The 17411-nt window shown below is 36.8% G+C and overlaps 2 protein-coding genes across 2 annotated transcripts in view; one reads left to right on the top strand and one right to left on the bottom strand.

Moving 5' to 3' along the window:
• C8H4orf54 (chromosome 8 C4orf54 homolog) overlaps positions 1-17411 on the top strand; it is an 81988-nt gene that overhangs the window by 44573 nt on the left and 20004 nt on the right. Inside the window, exon 5 of the mRNA XM_058192166.1 lies at positions 6724-6901. The gene's annotated coding sequence lies outside the window, so the exon portion shown is untranslated. The remainder of the gene's footprint in view (positions 1-6723; positions 6902-17411) is intronic.
• The window catches only part of DAPP1 (dual adaptor of phosphotyrosine and 3-phosphoinositides 1), an 87356-nt gene that overhangs the window by 51136 nt on the left and 18809 nt on the right, over positions 1-17411 (bottom strand). Inside the window, exons 2-4 of the mRNA XM_058192167.1 lie at positions 8064-8453; positions 3146-3313; positions 1321-1402 (exon numbers count right to left, since the gene is read on the bottom strand). The gene's annotated coding sequence lies outside the window, so the exon portion shown is untranslated. The remainder of the gene's footprint in view (positions 1-1320; positions 1403-3145; positions 3314-8063; positions 8454-17411) is intronic.

The following is a 17411-nucleotide window of genomic DNA, read 5'->3' as shown; positions in this document are numbered from 1 at the left end:
AATATGACCCCCCACTTCCGCCATATCTGCCCCTCCCACTTACCGTGCCGATGGAACCACCCTCACAAATAGGAACGCAATCCTCCCCCATTACCTTCGAACCTGTTAGAAAACCGCCACGAGCGCACGCAGGAACTGGCCCCTCCCCTGATGGGTTACCCCCGACACCTGCCCTTTCCCTCCCTCCCCTTAAAAATTCCCTATCTAAAAAACCCCACAAGTTCTTTCTAGCCGCATGCCACCTCTGTGGGTCCCAAAACCCGTCATTGAGGCCGGCCCTCGGTAATGTGGAGGGCCATTCCTGCGAGGCGGGGGCACCTCGCAGGTGCAAGAGTTCACAAGAAGAATAACGCATAACGCATGAAGATAAGAGTTGGCGAAAAATGGCTCCATCTCCGGATTGGTAAGAATGTTAAAATTAAGATGGTTATCCAGATTAAGGACGGGCATAAGATGAAAACATAATGGACAGTCTAGATGGTATAATCCCGGTCAGTTGATGACATGCCGGTAAAGGTCTTAAATGTGCTGCATTACTGAAGAATCCTTTGAAGTTTTGAATAAAAAGCAATTAGCTAATCACACTGACCATTACTGCATAAAATTGTCATTTCAGATCACTTATACTTCTGAGATTTTGAGAACATAAACTTGCATTTTCCCACAAATTGATTGCTGATACTATAGTATCTATGTATCAATAGATCAATCAGTTGATCCATCTATCACCCTACCTACCATATTTCCCCAAAAATAAGACCCTGTTTTATATTTTTTTGAACCCTGAAATAAGTGTTTGGCCTTATTGCCATATGCTCAAAAGCCCGATTGGGCTTATTATCAGGGGATGTCTTATTTTGGGGAAAACAGGGTACCTACCTATCTACCTACCTATCTAATAAAACTAGTTCTCTATATTTTATCAAAAGCAAAAGAATGAGACAGTGTCCAATCTGGGTTGATCACTGGGACCAGAGGTTTTATCTTCTGAGCTTTCGGACTCGTGCTGGAGCCCATCTTGAGGGACCTTCTCTCTAGCAGAGTGTGTGAAAGAGAAAAAAGTTTCCTGATGGGCTCCAGCCATGAGTCCAAAAGCTCGGAAGTTAAAACCTTTGTTCCCAATGACCGGCTCAGATTAGACTCAGTAACATTATTCAGGGAAATGTATATTGGCCTTCATTCGTAAAATAAACTCTACTGAAGTTTGTTTTGATGGCTAGTAATGTTTCCAAGTAAATTTTATCTTGCTGATTGTTGCTATGCTATCCAAGTGGAGAAAGCATTGGCTTGCAGCCAGTGTTGTGTTTTGATGACACCTACCCATCTCCAACTGATGTTTCTATGAAAATGATCCTCGGGTACAGAGGATCATAGCATTAGGCCTGACACAGTTGTTGAACCTCTGAAATACATAACATGAAAACATACTGTAACTTGATACCATATGTGTGTGTGTGTGTGTGTGTGTGTGTGTGTGTGTGTGTGTGTGTGTGTGTATCATGGATTAGAAACAGTTCAAAAGGAAATTCAGATAAACCCCACAAATAACATTTTATCAAATGATGGTATTCAACTGTATACCTCTTAATCTTTAGTGAAACTGAGAATCTGAACCTTTTTCACAGGTTTCTGGATAAATCTTCACAAAATCTGCTACTAAGAGGTGGCGACCAACCCAGTTAGATATTATGGACTACATTCTCACTGTCCCTTACTGCTTGCCATTGTGATTAGTTTTCACGGGCGTCAATCCAAAATATCTGGAATATCTTGGAGATACAAAACCAGTAGACAAATCCAATGGACATTTAGCTTCATTCTCATTATACAACACAAGCAGTTTATTTCAAGTGCTACCCAATGTAAAAATAACCAAAACCACATTAAAGCCTCTCACATCTCCTTGTTTGCTATTTTTCCAATGATAATTATGCTAAAATGTTTAAATTTAATAGCTGCAGCAATGGGGTTGTACAGTGAGTCAGAATACACAATTATAGTTGATTGGTTGAAGAGGACCTGGGTGAGGTGTTCTGCACTGTGATTGGTTGCTGTGGGAGTGGAGGGGGAGTTTCCCTGTTTTCCCGCCTTTTTCTTCTGTGTACCCTGTATGCGCTGTGATTTACCTCATGATGCTCTTGCTTGCCTGACTATCTAGATTGCTGTATATGTACTTGTAAAATATATTTATTTATATAAAACTACCTGTTCATGTCAGCATCTCTGACTTCGTTTGGACACTTGCTGTGCAATTCCCTGAAAAATTATTAATCTTAAGGAAGTCTTCCAAAGTATTTTCTACCTGCTGCTCTCTGGTGAATTGTATAAATATAAAAGCTATAGTTGAAATATTTATGCACAATTCTAGGTTAATTACCTTTTAGAATCAGTTATCAGGTCTGAAAATTTACTAAAGTTTGTAGGCCAAGAGTTTCTTTACAAAGTTGATGGCAGAGAAGAATTCCACAGGAAAATAATCGATTAATTGGATGGGAGATAAGGATATTTAAAACAACAGAGATTACATTTTTTTGAATTCCCTAATGTTTTTCCACAATATGCTTCCCATATGATGTAATATTAACCCAGAAAAAATCTGGTGAAGAGAAGAAACTACTTGTTTTACTATTTTTCTTTGATACCCTTGATGCAATCTAGGAAAGGGATACAAGAAGTTTTTTTTCACACTGCAGAGATGTCTCAAAGTACTGCTAGCTTTTTGTTATCTTTCTATGCATGACACATGTTTTGTGACAGAGCCATACAGAAAAAAAAACCCTACACATCTAGTTCATCTAAAGGGTATAAATCATGCTTTCCATATAAAAGATCCAATCCAAAATTTTTAAATTTTTAAATTTTTAAATCTAAATTTTAATAATCAGCCTTTAAAATTTGCTCTTTTTAAATGTTGTTTTAAATTGTATATATTTTGTTTTTATTCTGGCTGTACACCGCCCTGAGTCCTTTGGGAGAAGGGCGGTATAAAAATTTAATAAATAATAATAAAATAAATAATAATCCATTATATCTCCATCTCGAAAGAAATCAGAGAGTGAGCATCTGCACAGGAAGGGTGAAACATTTGAAAACCCAAGTCAGCCATGGTGGAAATTGGGAAAGTGATTCTTTCAGCCTAACTTACTTTATAGAAATGTCGTGAGGTAAAAAGATAGGTGGAGATCCATACAAATTATCCTGCATTCGTCAGGGAAAGGATAGGATAATAAGATAAAGGGAAATATTAGCAATCATTGTTGGCCAATTTCAGATATGTGGCATTGCAGAGAATTCTGGAGGTCTATGTGCACATCTGTAAGAGGACAAAGCATTCAAACACTATTATAAACAACAATACTTAATTTAATTGAGGAGTTTAGGAATGGTTTTCAGACCATTAGGTAGGTAAGTTGCCCAGTCCTGCAATTCCACTTCAATCCAGTCTGATCCAGACCTGATCAGATCCTGATCCTTTGGTTATTTATTATTGCATAGGTGATAACAGCTGTTCAAGGCTCCGCATGGGCAACACGTCCATTTTCTGCCAACAGGTCAACCAGTCCATCAAGGTGGTGGTTTTTTTTTAATAGATGGCATCTATTCATAGCAGATCTCTCGACCCACTTCAGAAGAGATATAATTAGACTGTATAAAACCCCATTCAAATAAACAAATCACAGATGGTGCACAAGCAAGCGAGACCCAAATTAGTTCAAATGGGCAAAAAAGGAAGGGAGTTTTGCCTCCCTTTAACCTTTAATCTCACTGTTAGAGATTGGGAAGCCTTTACTCCTGCCTTATGCAATGAAATTCAGTTTGGTCTGCTCATCAGGGAAGTGTTTGTTTTCATTATATTTGTAATACTGCATGTGGCTATGGCAACATAAATCCGATCACATTACAGTTCCTTGCTAGCCTGCTTTATTTAAAGTATGCTTGGCCTATTTGTTCTCACTGCTGTAGCATTCTTTTGTTCAACCCACTACTCTACACCTATTTGTGTCATTTTCTCCATACATATATCTCGGGTATCAATGGAAACAGTGGGCTCTAGATGAAGCGTCTTCTCCTGCCATTATTGGGAGAATTCTCCGACCCCCATATTTTTTACCATTTTGAAGCAAGTTGCACATAGAAATCATAATGCAAACCTAATAACAGGAGGGTTTAAAAAAAATAAATAGTATTTGCTTCTGAAATAAGAAAAAAAAAGATAGATTTACCCAATTGGCATAATTGTTCAGGCCACTTTAGCCCTAAATTTTCCCCCTCCCCAAAGTTGTACACACCCTTTTAAGGGTTGGATAATGGCTAGCATTGCAGAAGTGAAGAACAGCTAGAAGAAGAGAAATAACAAAGGTGCTTTTCCAAAAGGCAACTGGACTTTCTTTGTTTTCCTGGAAGAAGTTTCACTTCTCCTCCAAGAAGCTTCTTCAGCTTCTTGGATGAGAAGCAAAACATCTTCCAGGAAAACAGAGAAAGTCCAAATGCCTTTTGAAAAAGCACCTTTCGGACAACCGTGACTTGGATGATTGAAAATCTCCATAGACAAGGGAAATAACACAGTCATAATTCCTCCCTAAATTCTGTAAAATTATAAATATGCAAGCTATATTTCTGACAGATGCAAGGTTAAAGGAGATGAAAGAAAAGTGGAGGAGTTTGAAAGCAGAGACTAGAGTTTAGTGCAATGGGTCAATGGCCAGTCTCCCAAGCTTTGCAAAGCTCTATCATCATACTAAATATGGAGCTGCTACCCCAGTCTTCTTCAGTTACCCCATGCAAGTAAGTAACAATGTGGAATCACAGGGCATGTTGCTGATTCTGGGGTGGTAGCTAAACCATTGCAAAAGTTTCCTAAATTTCAGAAGACTTGCCATGAACAAGCAATGTTTTTGTTTACAGCAGCTGATGTTTTTTCTGTTGGCCAAGATTCTAAACTAATTAGGAACATGAGAGCTGATTGTGTCACACAAGTGCAGATCTATGCCTTTTTCTGGACCTTATGCACCAGGATGGAGAAATTCTCTTAGTTTATACATTCTATCTTGTTTGAAAGCATCAGAAGTTTAGATGCAATAGTTTGTATACTGTATTCCTTCTTTGCTTAGCAATTTATGCTAGCGGAGAAAGTCTAGTGGGTGGAAATGAGCTATATAATGTATTAATATTTTTTAACAGGGTTTTTAACAGGGGTTTTTATCTTTTGTATTTTTTACCTAATAGTTTTAAGTATACAGCAGTTTAATTAGATTTTTAGTTTTGTTATAGTATTTTAAATGGTTTTTTGTATTATTGTCATTTTACTTGCTGTACACCACCCTGAGTCTTCGGAGAAGGGCGGTATAAAAATGTAAATAAATAAATAAATAAATAAATAAATAAATAAATAAATAAATAAATAAATAAATAGTACAACAGATATGAGAACTACCAAATAAATCAATTTCAGATCCTGCCTCCTTTCTTTCTTCTTTCTTTCTTTCCTCACAATATGAGACTGTTATGAACCAAATGCAACTTGGCAGGAAGTTTCTGGCAAACCTACAACTAAACACTTTACAGTAATCCAAATCTGATTTATGTGAATGATACCCTCAGAGGGCTTCATGTTGGCAGATATTTGTTTCATATTTTTCAGGTGATAAATGTTAGTCTATATATTTTGATACATAAATTATCACACAAAACACCACAGTTTCAAAGTCCAAAATAGCCAGGACTTCTCTGAGAGATGCAAAATAATATAGCAGTCAACATCAGATTGAAATGTAAACTTGGATAGATAGTTTATTTAGTATTAGGAATAAAAATTATTTCCAATAATGGAAATAATGGCCTGGAAAAAAAAGGAGGAACAATGTCTTAGGCCAGAGTTGTCAAACTCCTGGCCCATGGGCTGGATGCGTCACATGTTGGCCACGCCCACGCCAGGTTTAGCAAAGGGGGAAAAAGTCCCAATACGTCATTTGATTCTGCCGTGATGACATGAGCGTGAAACTCCTGCCGTAGACAGTGTTTCTCAATCCTGGCAACTTTAAGATGTCTGGACCATAATTCCCAGAATTCCTCAGCCAGCAAAGCTTTAAATCTTAAATTTAAGATTTAAACTCATCTTAAGTTTAAGGGAACTGAAGTCCACCCATCCTAAAGCAAAGCTGGCTGGAGAATTCTGGGAGTTGAAGTCCACCCATCTTAAAGCTGCTAAGGTTGAAAAATATTGCCTTAATAAGTTTGGCTGATTCAAATAATCACCATCAAATAAGTTTGTAAAAAGGAAAAATAGAAAAGTTGTGAATGGGGTCTTTGTGTGTGTGTCTGTGTGAACATACATACCAAATAATATTTTAAAATAGTAATTCTGAAGTCCTATTTACTCAACTATTTCATATAATTTCCTCAAAGAAAAGGTAAGTAGGTCTGCATTAACATTTCATTTAACTATTATATTTATAGACATGTCTGTGTAGATCAGCTACAATAGTTCAGAATGTATAACATCCCACTCCTCAGTACATTTTATAGGGTTTTTCAGATTGTGTTTCTACAGGATTAGTTTTTTGTAGCTAATGGAGAGTTGGCTTGAAATAGTATCTTGAAATAGTATCTATTCCCCAAAGCAAGATTACCCCTTTAACTCTTTATGGTGACTATTTTTAGAACCTTTTGCTTCCAACTTGAATGGCATTTTTCCTTTCTTTTTTTTGCATTTTTTTAATGCAGCCAGAGACAATATGCCTAAAAACTCAAGCAAGACAGTTCAGGACAAAGAAAAGGAGGAGGCTGAAATTGCTCCCAGTAAAGCTGAAGAAAACATAAGCAACATGCAGCTACAGTGAAGATGGCATCAGTGAAGAGGTAGCCTCCTCACCATGTTGTTTGGCGCCAACATGCCAGACAGGTACTGGTGCAGATAAAAAAATTACACAAAGCAATATGAATAGGTAATAATACATCTGACAATTTTCAGTCATATAAGATTGGATAGATTTCTTCATAGCCTTGTAGTATAACGTGACATAAATAAGCTCAGGAATTAATATCTTCCCCCACAATGCTAGACTTATTTAGTTTTCAGTCACAATAAAGGCAGAGTTTAGTCTTCATTTAACATCTATGGACTATTAAAACTTTGGGCAAAACAGTGCATCATAAGGCAACAATTTTTAGTAATATTATTAAATTTGCAGATGATACAACAGTGGTGGAACTCATCTCCAGTGGGGTGGGAGGATCAGTCTGCCTATTGAGATGAGGTGGACCGGTTGCTTTCGTGGTGTGGAGACAATAACTTGGTCCTTAACACCAATAAGACCAAGGAGCTTATAGTGGACTATAAAAGAAATAGATCAGACATCCAGCCCTTGCTTATCAATGGAGACTGAGTGGAGCAAGAGGCCAGTTTTAAGTTTCTGGGTGTTATCATAAAAGAGGACCTGACCTGGGGTGCTCACATTGCAGCACTGGTCAGAAGGATCCAGCAGAGATTATACTACCTGAGGCTTCTCAGAAAACAACAACTGAATGAAAAACTGCTGGTGACCTTCTACCGTTGTACCATAGAGAGTATTTTAACTTACTGCACCTGTGTATGGTTTGCGAATTGCACAGTGGCAGATAGGACAGCACTCCAGAGGGTTAATGTCATTGCCCAGAGGATCATTGGCTGCCCTCTTCCCTCTTTGGAAGAGCTTCATAGCTCCCGCTGCCATAAGAAAGTTCAAAACATTCTTAAAGATTCATCTCATCCTGGGCACCCTTTTTTGAACTATTACCATCTGGCAGATGGTACAGTATAATAAAAACAAGGACAAATAGGCTGAAAAACAGCTTCTATCCCAGAGCAGTAACTATATTGAATTCTACTGTATAGTGCAATATTAATGCAATATCGGGTTTTCTGTTCCATTGTATAGAATGTGAAGGATGTGTGTTTGTTTTATTTTTATAGTTATAATGTACACTGAAGATAGCATTTAATTTTGTTGTATGAGGTGCAATGACACTAAAGTGAACTAAACTAATTTTTGAACCAATCTACTACTTCAAGTCGGCCAACTTACAGAATGCTTCCAAAATGGGGCCCATGTCTCTTGAAGGAATATTGTGGCTGCTTCAGCTGCCAGGCTGTTCCAGTCATATGATCCTCATTTTCAACATGTTGTGAGAGTTTCCTAGCCATCTTTGCAATCCCTCACTCCTTCCATGCAGCAGCAGTAGCCACTTACCTGCCTGCTGCAAAGGGGAGGAGAGCAGAAGGCAGGGGAGGAAGATGGGAAGCCAGGCTAGCCATGTTTATTTATCACATTCGATTCATAGCCATTCAGTTAGGATTGTTATTTATACAGCAGATGCGGGAAAAGATTACAAAAACCACCGGATGAAATAAGACAGGTAGCCAGATTATTCATTTTACGATGGAAGGTTGAACTGGAGCAAGGTGTCTCATAGATCTGAAACGAGACCAAGAAATGATAAGGTTAAACACCAAAAAAAAAAAGTGTGAGATACTTAAAGAAACTTTAATTAATAAGCTAATTAATAAAAAACACATTTTGCATCAAGATGGTTAGCTAAGGATCTATAATAAAATCACAGTAAGAGAATGGATTGCAAAACTTTGGCAATACAATTGCCAAAAAAAGAAGACCTATTAGTTAGAATATACTTTTCCTTCAAGGGCTGAACAAAGCAGCCAGTGAAAAATTACAAATGATGGAGCTGAGGTAGTATTAAGGTTAGTTCTACATCCCATACCTATCAGTACTGATAGAAGCTGCTATGGTTTCTCTCAAGTACATAAATATGGAGTGACTGATTGCCATCCCAGTTTGCTGCTTAGGAAACCAGATCAAGAACTTAATAAATGCAATGAAAAAAAACCTTTGAGAGGAAGGACATTTAAAAGAACTACATTGAATCCTTAATCTTCAAATAAAAACATTGGACAGAGATATAGAGTATTGTAGTGTTTACTAATGTATGTGATAGTTGCACCATTTGATTTGTCTACTCTGCCTTGTGACCCTTTTGTGGCTTTTCTTCATTTCAGATTCCACTATTTTGGGTGCTCATACACAAAAGTCTTTTGTTGTTATAGAACACCATAGTGTGCATTGTCAGCATAACCTGAGTTAAAGGCTGAACCTAAATAATTTTTTAGCATGGTTCAGGTGGATTTACAGGTTTGAAATGTATAAGTTGATACTTCCCATCACCTTTTCCCTGTTCCCTTTAAAATGTAAAATAAGCCAAGGCCAGGACATATGAACCCCTACTAATTCCAAGCTATGGGTAGGTAGTTTCTGATGAAGCATGTATTTTTACTCTCAACTCATCTTGAACTGATGTGCCACTTGGCCATATGGCAAAGTAATCACTCAGACTCTTCACTGTGCACTCAATGCAGATCAAGCAGAGCAACCTTGACAAAATGCAAAAGGTTAAAGGAATGAATCTCAGCTAATGCTAATGGAAAACTGAAATTTCAATAATGTATTTTGATGACATCCATCATCAAAATAGGTAGACAGGCAGATATTGCAGCTCAAGTTATTTTGTTAAAAAATATTCCTGCCAATACATTTAATGGCTATCACATGCCAATAAAATGTCAATATATAATTAGGTATATTTCAGTGAACAATTTCACTGGCTCACACCCTTGTCCCTTTGTTGGAAAAATTTGGTGCAGCTTTTGAAAGAAAGTTTTCCTATGAAAGATTATAGAAAACTAACAGAATAGGGATAGCTTTCCTATGAACATGTGGGGCGTTGGCAGAAATGTGTAGGCAGAATTCTTCTGAATAAAAACTTGCTTCAAAATGAGGGAGGGGATCTAAGAGTATGCAATAACTATATTAAAAACATTTCATATTTATATAGTGTTGTCACAAAGTGGAGGATAGCCTTGTTCTAATTTTTACCAAAACTATAGGGAAAGTTGATGTCGCTGGGTTCCTGTAGTAAACAGGAGAAGAGTACTGAAGTCAAAGAGAGATAAGAAATTTTTCCTACAGCCATTTTTAGCATTTTGCTAAATTCATGGCTCAAACAAGACTCAAACCAGGGACATGCATACCTCAGTTGCTTCTTCACCACTCTACTACGGCTATTGACTTATGATAGATTATGGAAAAGACACCTGTTGAGGGCTTCACATTGACCTTAATGCAGCACTTAAGATTATTTGAGAGAGACATAACAAGCAATAGATTCACAGCCTCAAACCCTTATTTGCTCCTATTTTAGAAGAATAATGGTCTTTCTTCTAAAAGTAGTTGACCTTAGTCTTATACCACACACTCCAGTTGGAGCATCAGTCAAATAAATATGTTTATTCCATCATTGTGGCTGCCATAAAAAAAAGAAAGAGAGACAGTTATGTCCATAGCCCAAAACTGCATTTCAGGAATGATTTGTCATTAATGTTATTAGTGTCATTTTATTTACAAACCAAAGTGGAATCTGTTCAAATATTAGGTTCTTATTTCTACCAAAATACTGTTCAATGAAGCTAAGAATAAAATATAAAAAATAAAATAGCAAAGTTATACTTTAAATCCAACAATAAAAATGATTGACTAAGAACATCAATAACTAATCTTCTCTGTTGGTATAGATATATGGATCATAGTATAATTGCATGAACAAATCAGCATAAACTAATCCTTTAGATTTGGATTATAGTAATGAAAAATAAACAAAAGCAGCTGCCACACAAGTTTTTGTCTATTGCAGAGGTTCCCAATCTTTTGCGACCTGCAACTGCGCATGCGCACCAGACGCCCCAGAAATGGCGCATCAGCGCCGGACCCAGCGGGCGCAGATATTCCGCGGCGCCCCCATGACGATATCGCGGCTCCCTGGGGAGCCGCGGCTCACAGTTTGGGAATCACTGGTCTATTGCTTCTTTTCTTTCACTTTCCCCCAACCCTGAATTAATTAAAAAAGAAAATTCAGTGATGTTCCTAATATTAAAGCCACGGTTATCTTTCTTTTACTAAAATTACAAAATGAAGCTAATTTGACCATCTTTCTTTCTGTGTTACTTCTACTATTTTATTTTATTTTATTTATTTTTTATTTATTAATTTAATAAATTATTTTATTAATAAAATAGTAATAGTCATCTCATCTATCAAATATTAAATAAAACCAGGGTTACAGAAAATTTTAAATTTTCAGAAGTATTTGCTTGTGAATTTAGCAAAACAAACTTAACACATTCTCCCTCAATTACCGTAAATGAGAACTAAAATTCCATAGCTATCAAAAAAAAACAACACTTGTTTTTATTCTTGGACAATTTGGGTGTTGGGAAATTGTCATTGGGAATCTAATTTTTGATGTGAATTCATGTAATTATGTCACTAAGAAAAATGCTACAGTCTTCTTATTTCAAAATATGCACTCTTGCACAACTGTGAATGCATTTTCTGGACTTTTAATAAGAAAAAAAATCACCAATTACCATCATAACCCCTAACTTTTTCTGCAATTTATATATAGATAGACACTATATAGATGCACTCTTATTAAATATGCATATAATCACCACACATTATTTTAATGATTTTTTACATCTACAATATACAGAATGTAAGGGCATTATAAAAACCACAAAAGCTGTGCTGATTTGTTTACTTGTAGCCAACAATTTTCCGGGTTGTTTTTTTTTTTAAAAAAATCTGAAAAAATGTTGCCCAAGAAACTATAACGCTTCTAGTATAAATTTTCCTTAGAAATCCCTAATAGACACATTATCATGCGATACTGTAATTTCCAGTATTCCAAATTTAGCCCAGAGGATAAAAGTTAGATTGTATAAAATTAATGTTGGTGGGTAATGGAGATGCAAAAAGATTGGCTGCTGATATAAATGGCAAAATATAGCAATAGAGAAGATGCATTTCCAATCATGTAATTCAAAGAAAGAAAAACAGCATTTTGATCTGTGGCTATCATTCTCTTAAACTGCAGAGCTAATACCCTGACAGATTTAATACCTTGCTTTTCTTGGAGGAAAGAAGAAGAGTCAGTGAGTGTTCTACTCTGCTGTTGAAATGTGAAAGAGATTGAAAGAGGACACACCTGTTGTGGTTGGAAAGTACCATGGTGCACAAACGAGTAAGGATCTGGCATCTGGCAAATGCATAGCAAGCCTGACCTCACTCTTGACTATCCCAGTGCCAAGTACAGGCTAAAGCAGATTAGAGAAAAGAGAGAAGCCATAGGAGGAAACAGAGCAAAATTATCTCCATCTATAAGAAGCCCAGGAGAACAGGAGCTTTTCGCAAGACCATGAGTCACCCTTAGATAGCCTTCTAGGGGAAAATGTGACAGGCTCTGGACTTTGCAACTTGTGTGTTACAGGCTTACATGTTACAATTTCCTGTGCCTGTGCTTTGTACAATGTACAATATGCATGGGAATAAAAGGAAATGAGTGCACACATAGGAAAACAGAATTGCAAGCAAATAGTCATTTGTTTCAGCTGTGTGATCAATACAGTGAAAGAGTGTATCCAAAATTTACAAATTATCTGCTTAATCATATCCTCAGCACATGCAGAGTTTGGGGTAAGTGAAAATGTAATCTCTAGAAATAATAGAATTGCCACTTGTACACAATTGTCACTAAAGTAGAAAAAAAAATAGAAAATAAAATCATAGTTTGGAAGGGACCTTAGAGGTCTTCTACAGTAGTCCAACCCTGCCCATAGCATGAGACCTTCTATCTGTGATGGTGAACCTATGGCACGCATGCCAGAGGTGGCACACAGAACCTTCTCTGCTGGCACATGCGCCTTCGCCCCAGGTCAGATCTCTGTGGCGTTTCTTTCGTGAGCTTCCCTGCGAAACAGAAGCTCATGAAAGGAAAAGATCTTACCACTTTGCAGGCTGCTGGTGTTGGGATGCCCCACCTCCTGCTGGCCAGCTGGTCTTTGGGTCTCTGCTGCGCATGCATGCATGTCCACACATGTATGTGCACCTGTCAGTGCATGTGCACCTGTTGATGTGTGCGCGCATTCATGCGTGCACGCACACCTTTTGGTTTGGGCAAGCGCACGTGCGCAGTTTGGGCACTCAGTGTCTAAAAGGTTTGCCATCATCCTGGACGAATGGTTTCCAATCTTTTCTTGAAAACCTCCAGCAATGGAGCACTCACAACTCTAGGAGGAAACTTTTACTATTGGTTAATTATTTTCACTGTCAGGAAACTTCTCCTTAATTATATGCTACCTCTCTCTTTAACAAGCTTCCACCCTCCTGTTCTATTCTTATGAGCTTTGGAGAATAAGCTGACCCCCTCCTCTCTGTAACAGCCCCTCTTCTACCAGAAGATAGCTGTCATGTCACTCCTAATTCTTCTCTTTGTTAGGCTAGACATACCTAGTTCCCATAACCATGCATCATATGGTTTAGCCTGCAGACTTCTCTGCACTCTTTCTAGGGTTTCAGCATCTTTTTTGTATCATGGCAATCAGAACTGGATGCAGAATTCCAAGTGAGGCTTTACTAGTGCTGTATAGAGTGGTACTATCACTTCTCATGATCTTGATGCCATCCCTCTGTTAATGTAGCCTAGGACTGCATTGGCTTTTTGTCACCTACAGCACCTACTGTTGGCTCATATTTAAGTGGTGGTCCACATGGACCCCTAGATCCCTCTTACTGTTACTACCTCAGGTATTACTGTAAGTACCACTTAAAGTTCCATTATAATTCATAAAACAGTCATTGAATGGAAATATAAAATCAGAATATACATTAAATGGAAACTAAGGAAGTTATAAAGCAAAAAAATCAAATGACTGGTTGAAAATACATTGCAAAATACAATAGGAAAAAGCATGCTAACTTGAACCCTAATATTTAGCCCAGCGTTCTGTTCCCACTGAATATAATAATAATAATAATAACAACAACAACAACAGCCACCCACCCCAATTCATGTCCCCCTACATTTTTTCTGATTATTTTTCATTTCATTTTTTCTTTGCTCTTTGTAAGAGCCCAGGGTACTATGCATCATTGAACTGTAATGAAAATATTCTATAAAAACCTTACGGAATCCTTTCTCCTTCCAACCCATGTAAATATACACATTAATAACTGAAAAATGATTGAAAAAGCATTGCAACAGCATTTTCCTCCTTGAATCTGAGTTCTAGATTGCAGCACATGGATTTTAAGTTACAAGAGTGCAGATTCCAACTACATTTTATTTATCTTATCATTTTTTTTAGCCAAAATGCTTCTGATTCGGTACCTTTGTCTTACATCAAAGTCTTCCACTTGTTACTACTTTTTATAGCTTTCTTATCTATCTATCTATCTATCTATCTATCTATCTATCTATCTATCTATCTATCTATCTATCTATCTATCTATCTATCTAATTTATTATATTAAGTTATATTAAATTATTAATTATTATGATTTATAATATTAAATTATATTAAATTATTATATTTATTATTATTTATGACTACTTCAGCTTCAACCACAACAATACATGAGCAAACAATAGATAGAAACTTAAGGTAAACCGCTCCAAACTCGATTGCAGAAAATATGACTTCAGCAACAGAGTGGTCAATGCCTGGAATGCACTACCCGACTCTGTGGTTTCATCCCCAAACCCCCAAAACTTTAACCTTAGACTGTCTACTGTCGACCTCACCCCATTCCTAACAGGTCTATAAGGGGCATGCATAAGCGCACCAGCGTGCCTACCGCCCCTGTCCTAATGTTCCCTTTTATTTGTATCCCTCTCATGTATTCATAATTATGTCTATACTTATGTCTATTATCTAATGCATGCTTGATGAAATAAATAAAATATAAAATAAAATCTTATATCAGAATACTACTCAACATTCTAAGTGTGGTCACAATATGGAATACAAAGATATTTAATAGTAGATGGAGATTTGTCAATTAATCTGAACATTCTACATTAAATACTACACATGATATACAGCAATGAATGGAAATTACCTAGTCCATATGTAATTATTTATTAACTATATATCCAATCTTGCCTTTTGATGCTCAAGATAATATACATAGCATTCTTTCTTCCTATTTTTCCCATCGAAAGCCTGTGAAGTAACACCAGCCCCTCCCATGATGAGGGCTCACTTGAACCTTGATCTCTTTGTGCCAGTCCATCACATCAGAATCATTACACATATACACAGAGATATAATTTACTGCTGTTAAACACAAACTGCCCAAGGAGCTGCCCATTCAGTTCTACAGAGGAATTATTGAGTCTGTCATTTGCACCTCTATAACTGTCTGGTTTGGTTCTGCAACCCAACAAGAAAGACACAGACTTCAGACGATAATTAGAACTGCAGAAAAAATAATTGCTACCAACCTGCCTTCCATTGAGGACCTGTATACTGCATGAATCAAGAAGAGGGCCATGAAAATATTTACAGATCCCTCACATCCAGGAAATAAACTGTTTCAACTCCTACCCTCAAAACGACGCTATAGAGCACTGCACATCAGAACAACTAGACACAAGAACAGTTTTTCCCCGAAGGCCATCACTCTGCTAAACAAATAATTCCCTCAACACTGTCAAACTATTTACTAAATCTGCACTACTATTAATCTTCTCATCGTTCCCATCACCAATCTCTTTCCACTTATGACTGTATGACTGTAACTTTGTTGCTGGTAATCCTTATGATTTATATTGATATATTGACCATCAATTGTGTTGTAAATGTTGTACCTTGATGAACGTATCTTTTCTTTTATGTACACTGAGAGCATATGCACCAAGACAAATTCCTTGTGTGTCCAATCACACTTGGCCAATAAAAAATTCTATTCTATTCTATTCTATTCTATTCTATTCTATTCTATTCTATTCTATTCTATTCTATTCTATTCTAACATTTCATAAACCAATCAACATTCTGACTTCAATAATTTACAATAGCAATAGTACTAGACTTTCTAAGAGGATTAACTAAATAGATAACTAGATAGTGAGAGAGAGAGAGAGAGAGACAGAGAGAGAGGGAAAGAGACCGCCAATTTAGAAATGTTTATAGAAGCAATCTAATTATAACTCAATATGTATGGGGTACATATGTGTGGGGACATGTGTGTGTATGATTATGTATCTGTCTTGCAACAGATTGCGAACAGTTCACAATGATATTCATTACACTGATCTATATATAGCAAATCCAGTTTCATGAAGCTTTGCTCTGGGGCTTTCTAAAATATATCCTTTCAGCACTGTATGATGGAGAGCACTATTTTCCCCACAAGTCAAGGAAGAAATATAAGATAGATTTGTAGCACATGAACTTTAAGTATTATAACCAAACTAAAACCAAAAATAGTTAAGTAGCTTTTAACTTGGTTGTGGAAATTCTAACTTTGCTGAATCTGAAATGTTTTATGGTGGCAAATTATCTGATGGGTCTCCACCTTTAATCCTCGCTTCCAAAAATTTATGTTGAGTGCTGAAGTCAAAGATGTTTATGCAGAAGAACAAACAACTTTATGATCCCTGAGTCTTAATATCAATTCTTCAAATAACATATAGCTCCTTCGTAGCATAATAGCAAGAAAAACTATGCCTCTGAATTATACTAGGATGACTTTGTTCTGTTTAATATGAACAGTAAGTAATCACTTTTTCTTTTTTCTTTCTTTCTTTCTTTCTTTCTTTCTTTCATTCATTCATTCATTCATTTCATAATTTTAACCATCCATTTCCTCAGATACATGCTGCACTGGTACTACATCACTACATATGCATCAAATATGTATTATCTTTCATACAAGAATCTATGGCTGCAGATTCCTCTATTAGTTTTTTGACAGGGTGAATATATCTCATTTGTTTTATTCCATTTGTGCCCCCAAATACACTACAGACCTATTTACTGTCCTGACTCAACCCATCATTTCAACTCTTCCAGCCTAACCTATGCCCACCACTGTCTGTCTGATCTTTCTACATTGCTGATGATCTTTCTATTTCTTTTTGGAAGTCAGGGATAGTTAAAACTTGCAAAAGCTGATCCTACCAGCTGTATTAGATTCCATTTCCTTTGTTCCTCATCTTGTCTCTTTGGCCATTCATCTAATATGTATCTTTGTGTGATATGGAAAGAGGCTTATCAGTGAAATATTAGCCTCCTACCAAACCATTTTTTGGGTCATTGCATTGATTGTATTTTTCCAGCAATGTGAGAGGTAATAGGATATGGCACTTATAAGGCAGAAAGTTTGGACTGTTTCCAAACATATTCTAACCTCATCAATCAGGGATTAAATGTAGAGGTTGGATAATGTGGGTTTAGTGTGGATAAGATTATCAGCCCTGCTAGCAAGCAAAACCAAGCATTTAATAGTGAGTGCCATACC

Source organism: Ahaetulla prasina, chromosome 8 (assembly GCF_028640845.1).
Source record: "Ahaetulla prasina isolate Xishuangbanna chromosome 8, ASM2864084v1, whole genome shotgun sequence".
NCBI lineage: Eukaryota > Metazoa > Chordata > Lepidosauria > Squamata > Colubridae > Ahaetulla > Ahaetulla prasina.
This window is presented reverse-complemented; position numbering and strand designations above follow the sequence as displayed.